Raw genomic sequence first — 19886 nt, forward strand, 5'->3', positions numbered from 1 at the left:
CCCCACCTATTCTGGGCATGCCTAATTACCATCTGTGCTGGTCCAGCATATTTTCCCTTCCCCTCACCTACCAATATCCACTTTTATGCAGTTGTTGGGGAAGTAAAGATTAATACTATAGAGTGTCACTTGAGTCTGCTGGGGCTACTAACATCACATCCAAAAAGGAGGTGCCCAAAAACTGTCTCAGGGCTTTTGATTGTCTAAACATCAATGTAGCACAACCCCCTTAGATGTTGCTAGAGTTTTGGGTCCCCCTATAGTCCTGCGCAGCCAAGCAACATGCATTTCCTTCCAGCCTTCCACTCCAGAGACAGTAAACAGTCCTTGAACTACATCAATAGGATATTACCTGCACCCTGTAATATAAATGTGCGCTACTCTACAAACCCCAGCTGCTGCATTAATGTCCTCTCACTAATGCACTTCATACAATTAAAAAAATAAATAGTCATAGCAGTGCTAATATTAGATTGTAAACTCTTATGAGCAGGGCCCTCTTAATCCTTTTGTTTTTATAGCATTTTAACTGTACTGTTCACCTTTATATTGTAAAGTGCTGTGCAAACGGTTGGCTCTATATAAATCCTGTATAATAATAATAATATCAGAAATGTGCTAAGAAACAACATTAACTGCAATAAGAAGTGATATTACATTGTAAGCTCTTAAGAGCAGAACCCTCTTAATCCTTTTGTTATTATTGTATTGTAACTGTACTGTCCACCTTTATATTGTAAAGTACTGTGCAAAATGTTGGCTCTATATAAATCCTGTATAATAATATCATAAATTGTGCTAAGAAACAACCTTGGTTCAAAAATGACTTATGTTACATATAAACACGTATGAATTGTAAGTGTTGTGCACAACCTCAAGCTCACACTTCAGATATTTAATGAACCTGAGGTTCTGAAATATGTGGGTTCACTATAAAACCTATAATAAACCAGTCAAGCATCACATAAATTGTTTTTTTCATATGTTTCCTAGCGAACCCATGTACTATATGCAAGAACCTCAGGTTCATTGAATATCTGAGGTGGGATCTTGAGGTTGTGCACAACACTAGCATTTTATGTGTATATATGTAATATAAGTAATTTTTAACGCAAATAATTTTCTTTTTTTTTTCCAAGAAAGATTTATTGAGCATCGAAAAACATAGAACAGTTTGCTAGAAGCATCTAGCCTTTTAACGAGAGAAAGTCACACAACAATAAAGAAAAGGAAAAAAAAAAAAAAACTCGGCATGGAAGTTGAACACAGAAGAATGAGGGAGCAGACCCCAAACAACAACTTAAGGAACTAAGAGGAGGATGTGAATCTAGAAGGACAAAAAATAAACAGCTTTTGAGTAACTATGTTCATAAAAACCTATTGTCAATATCGTGCGTAGATACATGATAGACCAGAACATGGAATCATTGACATTAAAGAACATTTTTGAGAATGGTGGATGTGGAGAAATTACATTGAGGTACGTTAATTGATACTGTGATTCTAGGTCAGGTATGAAAATGTTCAGTTTAGCATGCTGGAAGCACCGTCCCAGCAAAAGAAAGGGAAAAGAGGGAGAGAGAAAAAAAAAATGGGGGGGAGGGGGAGAGAGAGAGAAGGGAGGGGTAGGGAAGGAGGGAACAGTAGGGAAGGAGGGGGGGGGGGAGATGAGTGCCACGAAATGTAACTTAAGTTATCGAGGAAGGATGACAGAGGTGGGGTAGCATGTGTCTCTCACCCTCTCCGCTGGACGCCAAAGACCCCCTCCCCCCCCACACCATACAAGGCCGTGAGGTGAAGGGGAAGGAGCGCAACCAGATAGGATCCCCACCTTCAATCCCTTTCTCAGAGAAGAGTAGCCTGGAGAGAACCAGCTATATACGGGTGGTTTTATAGGTGGGCTGTAATGTCTTTATTGGGGCAAAGGTTTGTCAATCAATAGAGCAAACTCTTCGGTTGTCTGGAAATGTGTTCAACAAGCCCATTTAGAAGTAAATTTGGCAGGAGAGTCTCAGGCAATAAAAATGAGTTCTTCCATTTCCACTATTTTACATATGCGGATGAGCCATTCTCTTATAGTCGGAGGTTGTGAGGACCCCCAATGAACTGGAAGACATTGTTTAGCTGCGGTAACCATGTGCATGGCTAGAGACTTAAAATAGGTTGACTGGGGGAGAGAGGAATGGTGCAGTAAGAACTGAGCGGGCGTAAAATCTAAAGTGTAGGTAGTTACGCGTTGAATAATTCGGTGTATTTCAGACCAGTAGTGTTTAATTCTAGGACATGTCCACCAGATATGTAGAAGGGTTCTCTCTTCCTTCTCACATCTCCAACAAGTTTCAGGGGTATCTGGGTTAAATTTATGGAGAAGAGCAGGGGTGCGATACCAGCGGGATTGAATTTTGTAACCATTTTCTTGGGTGGATACATTTACCGAGCCTTTGAGTGTGTTCAGATGAATGTGTTCCCAGTCATCTTGAGTGAAAGAAATCGAGAGGTCTCTTTTCCATGCCGCGCAAGCTGTGCCAGTGTTAGAAGGGTGGTCGGAGCTCAGTTGAGAGTGGATGGTGGAGATTAGATGACTTTGAGGCAATTGTTTAGAGCACAATTTCTCAAATGGGGTCAGAAGTCTAGACACCTGTCGGTTTTTATCAAGTGAGTGTAGGTAATGTTGTTCAAGCAGGTATGGCCATGGTGGTATAGGGTTTGTTTCTAGGTTGGAGGCTAGCTGTTCCCTGGAAAGCATTGCATTTCTGTTAAAGAATTGGTGGGCTCTTTTTGAAAGGCCAATGGTCTTTGAGGAATCGCGGGTGTAAGCTTGATGGAAAATCGGGGTTTTGATGTAGAGGGGTAAGAGGCCCTGGGATATATGAAATTGATTTGGAACTTTTGCAAATAGTACTAAAGATACGAAGGGTTGGGTAAATTAAAGGGTGGGTCTTTGCTTCTTGAGGGGTGTGGTGAACGTGCAACCAAGGTGTAGAAGCAAGAGGCATGGGTAAGAAAGAAGCCTCGAGAGAGACCCAGTCTTTAACAGTGTCATGAGTGTTCCAATCTACTATCCTGCAGAGATGGCATGCATGGAGATAATTCTGGATGTTGAGTAGGCCTATTCCCTCTTTGTGTCTGGGAAGCGCCAGTCTAGCGTAACTAATTTGTGGTCTGTGATTGTTGTATTTTCTTACCACATTTCTGATATGAGCACTGCTTATTGCTATCTTTTGAATATCTACACAAGTGATGCTTTTACGGGTACAGGTAAAACACATTAGATATGACAAATGCACTCATAATTTTAAGGGAAGAGTTTCGCTAAAATGAATGGTCTGGAGACTGGCTCTCTTTAATCAACTAGGGACATGGAAAATAGGTTGTTTAGTAAGATAAATAAGAACATAATAAACATCCCGTCACAGATGGTTTCGGACAGTATCTTGCCATAAACTCAAGCAAAAGCTAAATGTTTCAGGATATTTGCAAGAGTACAAGGGAAGTAGATTAAGTATTTATGATTTTTGTACATAAGATCTCCCTGATGCATGTATAAAGATCCTTTTGTGTCTGTAGTGATGTTTTTTTCCAGGTACATCCCTCAGAGGTAAACCTAGAAGGTAATATAAAGGATCAGGAGATGTCGATTTATCAATGAGTTTACAATCTGGCTGCCACTGTACTTCAGAATGGGACTGGGTCTTTTTAAAGTGTATCCAAAGTCAAATTTATTTTAGTGTTCAATAGAATAGGGAAAAGTACGGACCCCTGTAAAGGTTTTTCATTGCTGTCTCTATTTTTCTTGGGCAATTTACCATCTCTATTTTTCTTGGTGGCAACTGTCACTTTGGCAGAGATCGGAAAATCTAAAACTTTATAGCTGTAAGCAGAAAAGGAAAATAGGAAGTGAAGGAAAATGTCCCCAATGGGACAGAGACAGCAAAAAATATTACAGAGCATCTACCCTTTTGCTATTTTATCCAAAATTGAAAACAAAAGTTTTGACTTTAGATATACTTTAACATGACATGGCATGCAGAAGATCTCTCTACCACACAATTTTTCTGTAAAATTATTGTGACATAAAAAAATGCACATATATTATTTCTGCATAATAAAGTATGCACATTTATTTTAAGGAATTATGTGTGCTTATGCAAAAAGCAGTCATTCTTGCTGCCAGACTTATTGCGTAAGTAGCAACAGCAGTCAGCCAGAAAAATCCATACTTGCTTGAGCAATGGTCATCTAATGTCTGCAAGGTTGTTTTTCTTTTTCTTTTGGGTGTTTTCTATAATCTGTGTTATTTCTTATGTAAACTAGCAGGCATAATGAAAAGAAGACAAATTAAAAGTTTGCGATGTTATGGCATGCATTTTCATAAATGTTTTCATTGCATCGGAGACATTATCATCAGTTCAATTAATGGTGCATGTTGCAATAGGTTAAAGTCCAACTGAACCATCAGCCTAAATCAGCTAAATACATTCCAGGCTCATCAAAACAGAAGGTGTTCAATCTCTTACATTCCATGTTCTTCCTAAAGCAGTGACAGCCTAAGTACAATAGCCTTTGCCATGCTAGCAACTGCAGTGTAGGACGCTTGATTTCTGTATGGAAGCAGTGGTCTTATTACAGATGTCTGAGACACCCCTACTGAGTCAGACCTACTCTGCAGCTGCTGACAAGACAATGGCTTTTTTTATCCATGTTGTGGCTATGTTTTTAAGAAAAGAGTTTAATTGGCCTTCAACCCTTTTGCTGCCACAGATGTAAGGCTTACAGATTATCCATTCACTGATCATCCTTCCAGAGAAGATGTGTATTACATCACTTTTGGGTTCAGTGCTGTTAAACTGCCAAGAAAGCCAGTTACTGTGTAGGCAGTTGCAGTCTGTAGTCTCCACTGAAGGTGGCGCTTGTCCGTACCAGCAATGCAGATGTGGCAGAAAGTTAAGAAAAATTGAGCTTCTGTATGATTTCCTCATACTCTTGGGCCAGGGATCCAGTTGGATGCTCATGCCCCATGTGACCCCAGAGGGCACCTTGTGTTAGGCAGAGTCTATTTTAGACTCTGACACCTGAGTTTGGAGGTGCTTTAGGCAAGAGGCAAGCATAGGGACAGACTCCCTGTGTGTCAGGAACAGTGCTGAGCATTGGGGAAATGTTTCAGAGGAGTAGGGAGAGAGCAGGGGGCACGCCAACCTCATTGGGAAGTTTCCCCTTGGGTTGGACCTACCAGGCTGCATTCTGCCCCCGCGGCAGACACTGTTGGCATTCCTGGGTCTTCTGGCTGCTGTCTTACTACTGTACAGTTGTAAGTGACTCCGGACAGCAATCCAGTTCAAAAATTTTAATTAAAAAAATTCTAAAAAAGCACAAAAATGTAAAGTCCACCACCCCATATAAATGCCTAAATGCAATGTAAACATTTGTAAGTATAAGTACTCTATGTACAATTAGGAAATAACTGTACTGAAACTGGGTTTCATTCTCCTTTTTTCACGGACAGTGTTTTTATATCACAATATATTTAAAGTAGCAAAAATGCCTAAGGCTGAAGGATTTGCCTGGCGCTATACAGAGCACATTTTACTCCGAATTGCAGCTGTTCTCCTTTTAAATGTTATTTTTCTGAATGAATGTATAAAAATTTCCTAGCATTATAGAAGATTTCCAACAACGATAACACTATTTCTCATCCTTTTTATATTGTTAGTTTCATTGCTGATGCTACTGATTATGGGAAAAAAATGACAGATTTGAAAAGAAAAAAAAAAAACCATAATATATGGGCAGCATAAGGCACGTGCAAACATTGTACAGTGACAGTAAACAGATGATTATACTGTAGAGTCATGATTATACACTTATATAACTGCTTAGATCATGACCTGGAGATCAGGTTCTCTGAAACTATGGATTAATTAGAGCTGATATATTTAAATGGGATTATATTCTGGTAAAAAGATTGCATATGGAGAGGCCTTATAATTAAATGATACAAGAACCGCCTCCTCCTTTGAGAACTATATACTAATTGTTTTTGCTATAAAAAGAGACATGCCTTTTACAACTAGGTTGTCTGCTGGGAAGAATTATTTATGCAAGTATGTATCCATAATTTCAATTGAGACTAGAATAGGAGTCGTCTCCCTAAATTCTCCCTCCCAAGAGGAGGACTTATATTTAAGGAAAAAGTCTAAAGTGGGTGCATGGGACATTTAAGGCACAAACACAAAACATATATATGTAATAAAACCTGCATTTTATTATAACAACATTCAACCAGATGAAACAATCAGGCTGAGTATTTAACATTGAAAATTTCCTCTTATCATACATATAATGGTGTCAAAATCACATCATAGTTCACTGGTTAATAATTAGACCTCAATGACAATGGAACATTTGTATCTCAATGTATATGACCAATGTGTTTCAAGTTCCCTCTTTTTCAGGGGCAGAAAGGAACCTTCATTCCAAAAATAGAACATATACAGTTATGCATCTACAAAATAGATAATACTGTACATAACAAGAGCTGTATAATATCAATTGTATACTGTGTAGACATTTACTCCAATGGCAGTCAGACCTGGAAGGGGGACTTTGGGATGCACACAGAGATCTAAAGGTTAGCAGAAACACAAAAAAAAATATAAAGAACACTATACTGACCCCAAATAATTTTTGATTAAAATCATAAATCTATATATATAAAGATATGAAATCCAAATTTCAAAACTACACCAAAAAAGGGGCAAAAAAATTATAGTTTACAGGATAACATTTTTTTTTATAGAGAGCAGCACAGCACAAGAGACTCTTGCCATGTTACATTAGAATGGTAAACTGCTTCCATTGTACATGGGCCTGCAAAGATTGTTGAAGACTGCTTACATGTAACAAGACCCTAATACAAACTACTTCAAATAAAACTGTTAGACTGCTCTCATGTTACAAGGAGCTGTTAGTCATAGGAATGAGCACAATGTAATAGCCAGGTTAGGGTAATCAAGTAGAGTATGGAGCTATGCAGAAAATAAAGCAGCCAGCCTGCAATAATGGGTAGAATAGTGGGCTGTGAAGCACAGTGTTTTCTTTTTCATTATATTAGCTGTTATAAGCTCTGAAGATCAGTGGAAGTCTCTAATACAGCCCCTGACTTTCTCAAGAAGTTAAGACAGCAACAAATCCTAGGCAGCAAATCCTATTTAAACCTACAGAAATGAGTCCATTTGAATTTTGTTTTTTTTGTTTTTTTTAAAAAGGTACAGCAGGAAGAATGTCCCTTTCATTCATCTTCAATGGTGATATGATAATAAACACCAATACTTTAAATACAGGTTTAGAAAATTACTTTAAATTATAGGGCAAAACTTTTTTTTTTATGTTTTGGATAGAGTGGCGAGGGATTAGAATGCTTGTCAGTTTTTATTGCCCCCCCCATTAAAGAGAGTCACCCTCTCTATTTGCCCTGTTTACCATTATCATTGAGAGTGAAAGTAAAAGAAAATCTCAAATTTTAGGTCCCCAGAAAAGTAATAGAGGGGAAATCTTCTAATGGGGACACTAGTTCTGGTGACCTGGGGGTCCCCAAGGAATTCCCTTAATTTGCAGGGATTTTCTCTTATTTCCTGTTTGGCTGTGGGACAGGAAATTAAGACATTCCTCCACAATGGGACACAGGTGATGAAAAAAAAAACTGAGAAGGGGTTATAACCATCCCTTTCTCTATTCAAAATGAAAGTTTTGCTTATAGTCCTACTTTAAGCTGTAAGTGGTGTTATGAAACCGTATGAATTTTTATGGCCATCTTTAGGTACAGTGTACTGTGGCAGTGAATATATGGCTGTGGAATTGATTTTTCTTTCAAAAATAGCTTGGTTTACATACAGCAGCAGTATCCCAATCTGATTAATTTGAAAAAAAAATGCTTTCAGGTAGTTTTATCTGTGACACATGCTTTTTCATCAAGTGGTAATAGGTCAGCTTTGACTAGTTGGCAGAAACTGGTCAGCAGATCATGGTGGCTGTCCCTGTTCTCACTGATGCGTAACTGTCCTGCTACTGGCCAATTTCTATAAAAAAACTTTGATAACAAAAAGACCAGATATGGTACAGTAGTGGAGAAATGTACAAGACTAGGCCATAATGTGCTAGGCACACAGAGTACAGACAGGGATTTTTCCCAAAGAATTAAGAGATCGCACATGATATAGCAATTAAAGAACAAAGCCAGCAATAGAGCGATTTTAAATGTACTAGACACACAGGGTATAGGCAGGTGTTTTCTAGTAAGGTTTAAAAGTCTCCAGCTGATAAAGCAGTGTAAAAATGTTCCAGTGGCAGGACAGCTTTAATGAGCAAGACTAGGACACAATGCAAAGACACAGGCAGGTGTTTTTCAATAAGATGTAAAAATCTCCGAATGATAAAGCAGTGTAAAAATGTTCCAGTGGCAGGACAGCTTTAATGAGCAAGACTAGGCCACAATGCGAAGACACAGGCAGGTATTTTCCAACAAGATTTAAAAGTTTCCAGATGATAAAGCAGTGTAAAAATGTGCCAGTGGCAGGACAGCTTTAATGAGCAAGACTAGGCCACAGTGCACAAGACACAGGCAGGCGTTTTCATATAATAATTAACAGTGTCAGCCTGCAAATGTGTACCTAGTATTTATATTTTACTGTGGTGGGTAGGTGGGGGGGGGGGTTTACAGTAAATGTAAATAACGTAATGTGAGGTGGCTTAGGTGCACACAGTTTTTGGTTATTTTTTTCAAGCAGCTCAGTGGCATGTTACAAACCAAAGGTAGCTCCAAGACCAGAAAAACATCAAAAAGTGAATGCTTGGCTTTGAGCACCTCAACTATACTGCAGCAAGTAAATGCTAAATAAATGAAAAGCCAACACCCCTCCAAAAAAATGAAAACTCCAAAATACCACCCCCTAAAAAACAAATCTCAATTGGAAATCTTAACGGAAGGCCTTGCAGGAACAAAAAGTAGTTTATGTCTATGAACAGGAGACACGAAGGGGTTAATTTACTAAAACTGGAGAGTGCAAAATCTGGTGCAGCTGTGCATGGTAGCCAATCAGCTTCTAACCTCAGCTTGTTCAATTAAGCTTTCACAAAAAAACAAACTGAAAGCTGATTGGTTTCTATGCAGAGCTGTACCAGATTTTGCACAAAAGTTAAATATAAAAATCCTCCAATAAGATGACTTCCCCCTCTCCATCCAAAAAAATATAGGCAGCAAAAGGATGATTGCCTAAAGACAGTCCTATTTATGATGTTTGGGTTAAATGAAGAACTGTGAACATGACAGAAAAAAAATCCAACTACTGCAATTCGAGCAGTAAAGCACAGTTTGCTAACTGACCTTGATATTTCCATATTAGGTTTTCATATATTTACCACTACTACAGCAGCTTCTTTTGATATACTGACACAATGGCTGTTCTGAGCCCCCTTCTCTTAGGCCCCCTTCACACCACAATACGGTGTGGGAGACCAATGGTTGCCAATGGCTGGGGCAAATCTGAAAGTCATCCCTGTGGCTGAAATGCAGACAGGGTTGTGAGGTCAACAATCAGGAGCGTAGAAACGTTTTGTTGATGTATTGTTCAGAATATTCCCCGGCATAAAAAAGCTGCTGTTATTCTGTTTCAGTGAACAATAAATGGGAGGGAATCCCTTAAAACAAAACTAGATGAGTGGACTGAGTCCTTATGGCCAATTTACCAAAGAAGTAGATCATGTTCACTTTGTAAAGTGAATTTTCACTTTGAAATTGAATTTTCGTTAACTTTAGTGAATTTTGTGAACTTTCACTTTCAAAGAACACTCAATCACATGCAAGATAAAAAAAAACAGGAGTATACACAGCTTCACCTCTTTCACTAAGTTTAGTAAAAATTCCCTTGCAAAAGTGAAATCTCTTTTCCAAAGTGAATATCCTCTACTCCTTTGAAAACTCTCTTTGTATGATGCTGACTCTTACAACACACACAATTTATATAAATATATATAAGTATATACTCTTTCTCTCTCTCACACACACACTCTATTGCCAAAAGTCTTGGGACGCCTGCCTTTACATGCACATGCCTTTAATGGCATCCCAGTCTTAGTCCACAGGGTTCAAAATTGAGTTGGCCCACCCTTTGCAGCTATAACAACTTAATTTCTTCTGGGAAGGCTGTCCACAAGGTTTAGGAATGTGGCTATTGGAATGTTTGACTATTCTTCCAGAAGTGCATTTGTGAGGTCAGGCACTGATATCGGATGAGAAGGCCTGGCTTGCAGTCTCCACTCTAATTCATCCCAATGGTGTTCTTTCGGGTTGAGGTCAGGACTGTGCAGGTCAGTCACGTTCCTCCACCCCAAACCCACTCATCCATGTGTTTATGGACCTTGCTTTGTGCACTGGTGCGCAGTCATGTTGGAACAGCAAGGGGCCATCCCCAAACTGTTCCCACAAAGTTGGGAGCATGAAATTGTCCAAAATGTCTTGGTATGCTGACACCTTAAGAGTTCCCTTCACTGGGATGAAGGGGACAAGCCCAACCCCTGAAAAACAACCCCAGACCATAATCCCTCCTCCACCAAAGTTTACATTTGGCACAATGCAGTCAGGTAAGTACCAACCGCCAAACCCAGACATGTTGGAAACATCCCTCAGAGATTTTGTTCCATATTGACATGATAGCATCATACAGTTGCTTTAGAATTGTCGGCTGCACATCCATGATGTGAATCTTCTGTTCCACCACATCCCAAAGGTACTCTATTGGATTGAGATCTGGTGACTGTGGAGGCCAGTGGAGTACAATGAATGCATTGCCATGTTCAAAAAAACAGTTTGAAATTATTTCAGCTTTGTGACATGGTGCATTATCCTGCTGAAGTAGCCATCAGAAGATGGATATACTGTAGTCATACATACATAATCGATGCTCAATTGGTACTAAGGGGCCCAAAGTGTGCCAGGAAAATATTCCCCACACCATTACACCACCACCACCAGCCCCTGATCCGTTGATTCAAGGCAGGATGGATCCATGCTTTCATGTTTATGCCAAATTGTGAGCCTACCATCTGAATGTCGCAGATGAAATCGAGGCTCATCAGACCAGGCAACGTTTTTTCAATCTTCTGTTGTCCAATTTTGGTGAGCCTGCGCGAATTATAGCCTCCACTTCCTGTTCCTAGCTGACAGGAGTGGCACCCGGTGTGGTCTTTTGCTGCTGTAGCCTATCTACTTCAAGGTACGACGTCTTGTGCGTTCAGAGATGGTATTCTGCATACCTTGGTTGTAACAAGTGGTTATATGAGTTACTTTTGCCTTTCTATCATCTTGCACCAGTCTGCCCATTCTCCTCTGACCTCAACAAGGCATTTTCATCCACACAAGTGCGGCTCACTGGATGTAAATTCTAAAGATGATTGTGCAGTAGATCTGCAGTTTTTTAAATACGCAGACCAGCCCATCTAGCACCATCAACCATGCCACATTCAAAGTCACTTAAATCTCTTTTCTTTCCCATTCTGAGGCTCGATTTGAAGTTCAGCAAGTCGTCTTTACCACATCTAGATGCCTAAATGCATTTAGTTGCTGCCATGTGATTGGCTGATTAGCAAGTTGTGTTACCAAGCAATTGAACAGGTGTACCTAATAGAGAGGCTAAGTATATACAGTATATATACTGTAAATATTGTATACAGCATGTCTGTGTCTCTAAATCTTTGCAGATAATTAGCTGGAGCTCGACTTGGCAACCTAATGTGAAATTTTAATCATGACTTCTAATTTTACTTTTTAGATAATTTGGATCTGTGTGATCTAATTTCAGTAAACAATGCAGGCTTCTTATTTCATAAGTATCCCATAATCATTCATCAATCCCTTAACAAGAAAAGCAAATAAATTACTGGTACCTTCGTTAATAAGGAAATTTATATAAATATTGTGTGCAGCTTTGCCAAGCACAAACAGCAGTGCAGAGGCTGCAGCATTAGTGTACATTGATGATCACAATTTTAAATGATTGAAGTAGTTGTGGAACAAAAGCCCAGCATTTATTGCACAATAAATCCAAAGCTATTGTGATAGAACCACTAAAGGTCAACTGATGTCAGCAATTTTCCAAGTGTATTTAACAAAAGTGTTTTTAAAAATATTGATTTATTTAAGCAATAAAAAGAATTAAAACAGACAGTATTATGTTGAAATTGTATTTGTTTGACACTCAGTACAATTCTAAAGTGTAAATTTAACTGGAAATATTTTTTATTTCAGCTCTGGTTGGAGATGGGAAGGGTTAAAACCGATCAGATTGTTGTTTGCTGTGTGCATTCTATTGGGGAGATTTTCCTTTACGTCCTGTCCTGGAGATGAAACAGGAAGTGCGAGGAAAGCTCTGCAAACTGAGGGGAAACCCCTTCTTACCCCAGGCTCACACCTAAGATTTTTCTGCAGCGTTTTGCAGAAACGCAGTACAGTCCATTTAACATGATTTCCTATGGGACATGTTCACACCTGTTTTCACCCAGTACATTTTTTGGAGAAGGTGAGGGACTTTTTTTGAACGCAAAACGTTGTGTTCTTGTTTCTATAGACTTCAATGGAAATGCTGCAGAAAAGCATGTATTGCGCTGTTGCTGCGTTTTGCATTTTAAATCTGCCCAGCAACAAGAAAAATTGTAAAAAATGAACACAAAATGCATCAAAAACGTGGCAAAAACACAAGTGCAAAAACACAATGCAAAATGGAATGCAGAAACGGCTCAAACGCAACCTGCATAGGTGTGAACCTAGCCTTAGACAATTGTCACCTGATCATGTGTGCCATGAAAATGTCACCAGCACACCAAGGATCACCAATATGGGTTCAAACGTTTTAATGAACAATCGCATAGTTACAGCAAGCCAACATTTCAGAGTTTCGCAGGACCCCTTCATCAGGCATGTGACCCATATGGACCCATATTGGTGATCCTCAGTGTGCTGGTGACATTCTCCCTTACCAGTTTAGAGGACTGACATTTCATATCTATGGGTACTTTGCCGACACTATAAAGCAGAAACTTGCCTGCATAGACCATAGATTATGCAGAAACAGATGCAGCTCTTCACTGCCATGTGATCCGACCTAAATCAGTCTACTTATCCTGTTTTTTGCAGTCCACTTAATAGTTTGCTAAATTTCTGATACAATTGGCCAAAATTACCAAAAAAAGGAAAGCTGATGAGAAACAGGACCACATTCGCTAACCATGATAGTCTTGGGGTTTACTATAGCAATGGGGGAAAACTGACCTACTGAAGAAGCCCAGAGGGCGTAATGCATATAGGGGCGGAGCCACACTGCTAGAGTTCGTAAGAGTGTCTATGTTCTGGGTCCTGGGATGTGATGTGTTTATAGTCCCCATGGATGTGGCATCTGTAGAACACATTTCATAGCTCTTTGGATGCTTTTTTATGAGTGCAATACTTGAAGTTGTAATAAAATTTATTTTGAAGCTGAAGTAAACTATTGGTCCCATTTCTGTGTTTTTATGTGGCCAAGTGTTATTTGGTAGAGGAGGAGGATAGGGGAGAGGAGTGATGGGAAAACCATTTATGAAGGAGTTGCACATGCTCTTATGACCTAGATATGTATATTGTGGCCCACTGGAGGAGGTGAGCAGTCTGTTTGCACTGTGGAATGAGGACTGCATATTTGCACATGTTCACTAGTACAATGTGAGTGAACTACTGAAGGTATTTTGTATATTTAGTTGTGCACAGAGAGCACTATTTAGTTTTTTTTGTTTGCATGTGCTCATATCTATGAGAGTGGAGCTACAGCAGAAGAAGGGCTAGAACAGTGGTGGGCAACCTTTTTTTTCAACTGAGCCAAATCTCGCCAAAACCACGATTGAAATTTATTTTGAGAGCCACATTTTTAAAACTGAAAATACATAGATGGTACACTGTTTTTAGTTTCAATAAGTTTTTATAGTAATTCATCCCCCATAGTAATTCATCCCCCATATAGTAATTCATCCCCCATATAGTAATTCATCCCCCATATAGTAATTCATCCCCCATAGTAATTCATCCCCCATATAGTAATTCATCCCCCATATAGTAATTCATCCCCCATAGTAATTCATCCCCCATATAGTAATTCATCCCCCATAGTAATTCATCCCCCATAGTAATTCATCCCCCATATAGTAATTCATCCCCCATAGTAATTCATCCCCCATAGTAATTCATCCCCCATATAGTAATTCATCCCCCATATAGTAATTTATCCCCCATATAGTAATTCATCCCCCATAGTAATTCATCCCCCCTATAGTAATTCATCCCCCATATTAATTCATCCCTCATATAGTAGTAGTAAGTAAGTAGCAAGTAGTAAGCCAAGTCCCCCCGTGTCAATTCACTTACCTTTGCTCCGTGCGTTCCTCTCGCCGTGTTCCCGCGCCGTTCCGGTCTTCAGGGCGGACTGTGAGAGGAGCCTAGCTCCTCTCACGTTCGTCACGCTGCCCCGCCTACACACATCCTGACAGCCAATCACTGGCTATCAGGATGTGAGTGGCAGCGAGACTGGCCAATCATTGCATTTGAGCGCGCTGCCCTGGCTGTTTTTTTTTTGGATCACGCTGCAGAGTCCCTGCCGCCCGAGAGGAGGGAGGGGAGCGGGCGCCCGGCACACAAGAGCCGCATTAAAGCGTGTAAAGAGCCGCATGTGGCTCGCGAGCCGCGGCTTGCCGACCACTGGGCTAGAAGACAGAAGTTGAATGGCTGGAACGTTTTCCTGGATATGATGACACATGCGCTTTAGACCTTGATTGACACCGGGGTCCATTTTAGAAGGTGAGTGTGAACACTACACTTGGGTGATCAGATCAATTAAGAAGGGAATTATTAGATTATTATAGGAGTATCAAAGATATCACATATTTTTGAGATTGGTTATGCACCATATAAACACTTTATTTGAAGGACATTCATAATTTTTTTTCTTTTTATGTTGTTTATCAGAGATTTTACTCTACATTTTTTGTATCTTTAATGGGGACAAAACTGCCTAACCATCTTCACAAGGACTGATTTTCTTCCAGAGGGAGAACAAAGAGCCAAGTCATTAAGGCTCCATACACATTGGACATAAAAAACCCACCGCTTTAAGGATGTTTCCAGCCTCTAAATTGGCCTATGTGGCCATGCATACAGGTATTTACAGGTGTATTAGAAAGGGAGCATTTAAAGGCTAAAAAAAAAACATTGCCTGCACATTCAGGGGAGCATTTGAGCAGGAAAAATGCTTGATGCGCCTAAACTTGTGTAAGTGTGTCTGAACACGCCTAAATGCCTAGGTGCATTTAGCACTTGAGCATTCATTCATTCCAATGGCCAGAATAAATTAATATTTGGCTAATGGAATGAATGAACATCCAAGCACTTCATGTGCCAAAACATTTTTGAAAAAGCCAGGTGAAAATTTGTTCAGTGGAGCTGGGCAAATGCCCAGTATGCATGAGGTCTAAAGAAAATGAATAGTTGTTATGCAATTATCTTTTTTATTCATTATGGTCAGGGCCAAAAATGTAATTTTAAATATTTGATCAGGTAAATATAAAATATAGAACATTAATATTTTGTACTCTTATCTGAAGGAAGATAGTGTAGCTTTAGTTTACAGACTTGATTCAACCTCTCTTTTGGGAAAAAAACAAAAAAAACAGTGTTTACGGAGCTCAATAGCTAAAACTTAAATTTACATACACTAGTGGGTCAGTGGAGTAATTTATCCCTAGTCAATAGCTTAATTTGAAGCTTGAATGAAATACAGTGGGGATGATTTACTAAAGTAATAGGGCTATTCATTTAGAAAAGTGACTGCTAGTTTTTGTGAGAGTGAATGTTCACTGAGCCTAATAAATAAAATTAAGCTGTGGTCACTTCAATCATTCAGTGATGTACTCTTTTTTTTTTTTTTTATTTCCCTCATACATGATTGGCTATTTAAAATAAACACAAAATACATGATCCAATCTCACTCTTTTATATAGTATCTATCTTTTCAGCTTTCCTGCAAAATAATGAGGTGGCTGGAGCTGATAATTAAAGGGCGTTTGCTGCTTCATTTTATTTTGCTGACAGTATTTGTGTGTCAACTGTTTGGCTTATTAGATATCTTGATCAGTTTACTTACCACCACAATTCTGACATCCTCAAACTACCTACTAATGTTTACAGTATTATTTACACTATGTTGGTACTCATTAAATCTGCCTTTTGTTATATCTTTTGGCATCCCAATTTGTGAGTTCTTTATAATGGACTATGCCTTCTATCTGGTGTCACCCTACTGACATCGCATGATAAAACCCAACAAAGAAAAAGTGAAATTAAAGTAAACACAAGTTCATTTCCTTTAATATCATTCATTTCGCAAAGTGGGCATATACTCCTTCATTAAATCAATGTCACGGAATATAAAATGTGAGACAACTACTGCTGTGCTCTCGAATTAGAAAACTCACAACGTACTGGGAATTCTAAAAGTAGGCCGTTAAGTAATTTTACAACTCTGCAGGAATAAATTACTGGCATATAACAAAATACAGCAATGGTATAATATTTCAAGACAGCACTTTCCTTTATCTATAAAAGCAAGCCTAGAGGTCCACTTTAAATGATTTTGCATAGGCTGAGATGAAGTCATCAGTTGGCTGCTGACAAGACGAAGTCTTGGCTCCATCAGGGATCACACTGCAACATTGTAACTTTGTAACAAGTCATATGATAGGTTAGGGCCTGTTTACACCATGTCAGTTGAGTAGCACTGATCTGCATAATTTGACAAAGGTTCTTTGCAAAGGCACATAGAAAGCAGTTTTTTTCTATGTCTCCTGTTCACATTGTATTTTAGTGGGCTACAGTGCATTGTGTAAATATGCAAAAATGATGTGCTAGCGGCACATAAAGTTAAATGAAGTATAATTTTGTGACATAGATTGAGACTTGGATTGGTACATATACTAAGATGGTTCCATCCTTAACCCCTTCACGCCTATGGGTAAAACAAATCTAAATGCCTAAGCACAATTTTGCAACATTGACATGTGTTAGTAAAACCATACATATCACAATTACTTTGTACATCCAGGTAAATTATACCTTGTTTTTTTCAGGACAAATTGGGCTTTCATTTGGTGGTAAATGGTAATGGATATCTCCTGATTTTTTTTATTATCAAAGGAAAACTGGCCTAAAATAGTAAAAAAAAATATTTTTCTTTTATTTAGCTGTGTGTTTGTTACTAACATAACCTACCACCAAAGAACAATTCAAAATAAATTTTACAGCTCTTGACAATCGCAGTGATACCATATATGTGTATGTTATTTGTTGTTTGTACCCGTAGTAAGGCCCAGAAACAATAGTGCACATTTTGTTATTGTCTTTTTTTTACCTAAAACACATTGACACAGACATTGATACTAACTGACACTGATACCAACTTTCTTTTTTAAATCCTGACATTTGACCCTGACCTTTTGACCTTGACCCAAACACTAACCCTGGCACTGAACTAAATCAAACCTTGATCTATGTATTTTTTCTTTATTTTTTATTTTATTTTTTAATATTTATTTATCTTTTTTTTTTTTCACAAAATTTTTTTCCCCCTCTGTGCCAGGAGTTAGAGAGATACAATTTATCTCTCTCCTCCATTCATAGAGAGAGAAAAAAAACAAGGCGGCTGGGCTGTACAATGACTGATCACTGATAGCCAATCAGAGGCTATCACAGCGATCATGTGACCCGGAATCGGGGGTCCCGATTGTTAGAACGGGACCCGGTGCTCTCAGTGAAACCGCGGTCTTCGTACTGGGAGTGCGCCTTGTGGCGCGTTCCCAGCACAAAGACAGGTATGCAAACATGCGGCCCCACGGAAAAAAGCCCAGTTGTGTGAGGCCGCATATTTGTGTTACGTCGGTGTGAAAGGGTTAAGGAAAGAAAAGCATGTTTACTTTGCATAGAGAGCTTTCAATTCAAATTTCACCTACCAAGGTGAATAAGGTAAAAGTTTAAATAAAATTCACCTTACAAAGAATACTCAATCACATGCAAGGAGAAGTTAGAAAACAAAATTTTCACTTGCACATTATTGAAGTTTGCACAGCTTCACCTCATTCACCAAGCCAAGTAAAAATTCACTTTGAGACCGTGTGAATTATAAGGTTGAAGAATGAATTTTTACTTAAACTTAATTTTTTAAATATATTCCTTGCCCATGATTGGATATTCATTGCAAAATACATTTTCACTTCAATTTCCCCCATTTTCTAATGTACGTGAACATTTACTTTAAAGGAAAAATTATCTTTTCAAATATGAACATGCATTACGTCCAAGGGACTGCCCGAGGGCCCACGGTCAGTAGGGGGCCCCATGAAATGCCCCTGGTACCTTTTATAGGCTTTTGTGGGTGTGCTTTGTGTGTGGGCAAAGACATAGGGGCCCCATGATCCCCTATTGCTCGGGGGCCCCATGAGTTATCAATCCGCCCCTTGTTACGTCTTAGTAAATAAACTCCATTATCAGCAGGTAGTAGAGAAGTAATATAGAAGTTACTAAATGCATTTAACATTTACAATTACATTTATCTCATGCTATGTTTACCTTAGATATTTTACCTTAAATATTTCTTTGTACAACAAAGAGAGCCTTCTGCTGGTTGAAAAGGTTGAATGCTGACAGAACATGAAGGTGCATGAAGTATAAAAAAGGTGCATGTTTTTTTTTTTTTCTTGGGAAATATATTAGGGGGCACCCTGTATAAAGAAACTGACCTAAGTTTATTTAAATGCTCAGATGAGCAGATGTTTGTTTATGCTATGTACTTGGTGGGCAAAGCTCTCCTGCACTAACCACTTGCCCTCCTAAGGATTTACCCCCTTTCCTGACCAGGCCATATTTTGCATTGCGGCTCTGCGTTACTTTAAATGACAATTGTGCGGTCATGCAACGCTGCACCAAAATGAAATTTAGGTCCTTTTTTTCCCACGAATTGAGCTTTCTTTTGGTGGTATTTGATCGCCTGTGCATTTTTAATTTATATAAAACAAAAGACTGACAATTTTGAGAAAAAAAAAACAATATTTCTGACATTTTGCTATTAAACATGTCCAGTAAAAAAATTAGAAAAATATGTCAAATTTAGGCCAAAATGTATTCTGCTCCATGTACTTGCTAAAACAAATCACAATACAAGTAAAATAATTGGTTTACGTGAAAGTTATAGAGTCTACAAATGGTGGTACATAAACTGGAATTTTTATTAAAAAATGTACTAATAATGGCGGCAATCAGCGACTGATAGCGGGACTGCGGCGGGCATTCTGACACTGGGTGGGAACTGACTAACTGCCACTGACTTCCCAATTATTATTATTATACAGGATTTATATAGTGCCAACAGTTTGCTTAGCACTTTACAATGTAACGGGAGACAATACAGCAACAATACAGTTCAATACAAGAGGGATAGGAGGGCCTGATCCTTGGAGCTTACAATCTCAGATGGAGGGGTTATTAGTACAAAAGGTAATAACTGTGGGGGATAGACTGGTAGGAGGAATAGAAGATTCCATTATTAGCTGAAGGCAGGATAGGCTTCCCTGAAGAGATAGGTTTTCAGACATCGCCTAAATGTGGGCAGAGTAGGCGATAGTCTGATAGATTGGGGCAGAGAGTTCTAGAGGATGGGGGAAGCTCTGGAGAAGTCCTGGAGATGAGCATGGGAGGAGGAGACAAGGGACCTAGAGAGGAGGAGGTTGTGGGAGGAGCGGAGAGGATGGTTTGGGTGATATTTGGAGAC

The sequence above is a fragment of the Staurois parvus genome, unplaced genomic scaffold (genome assembly GCF_062004578.1).
Source record: "Staurois parvus isolate SC_StPar_1 unplaced genomic scaffold, SC_StPar_1.0 ptg000165l, whole genome shotgun sequence".
NCBI lineage: Eukaryota > Metazoa > Chordata > Amphibia > Anura > Ranidae > Staurois > Staurois parvus.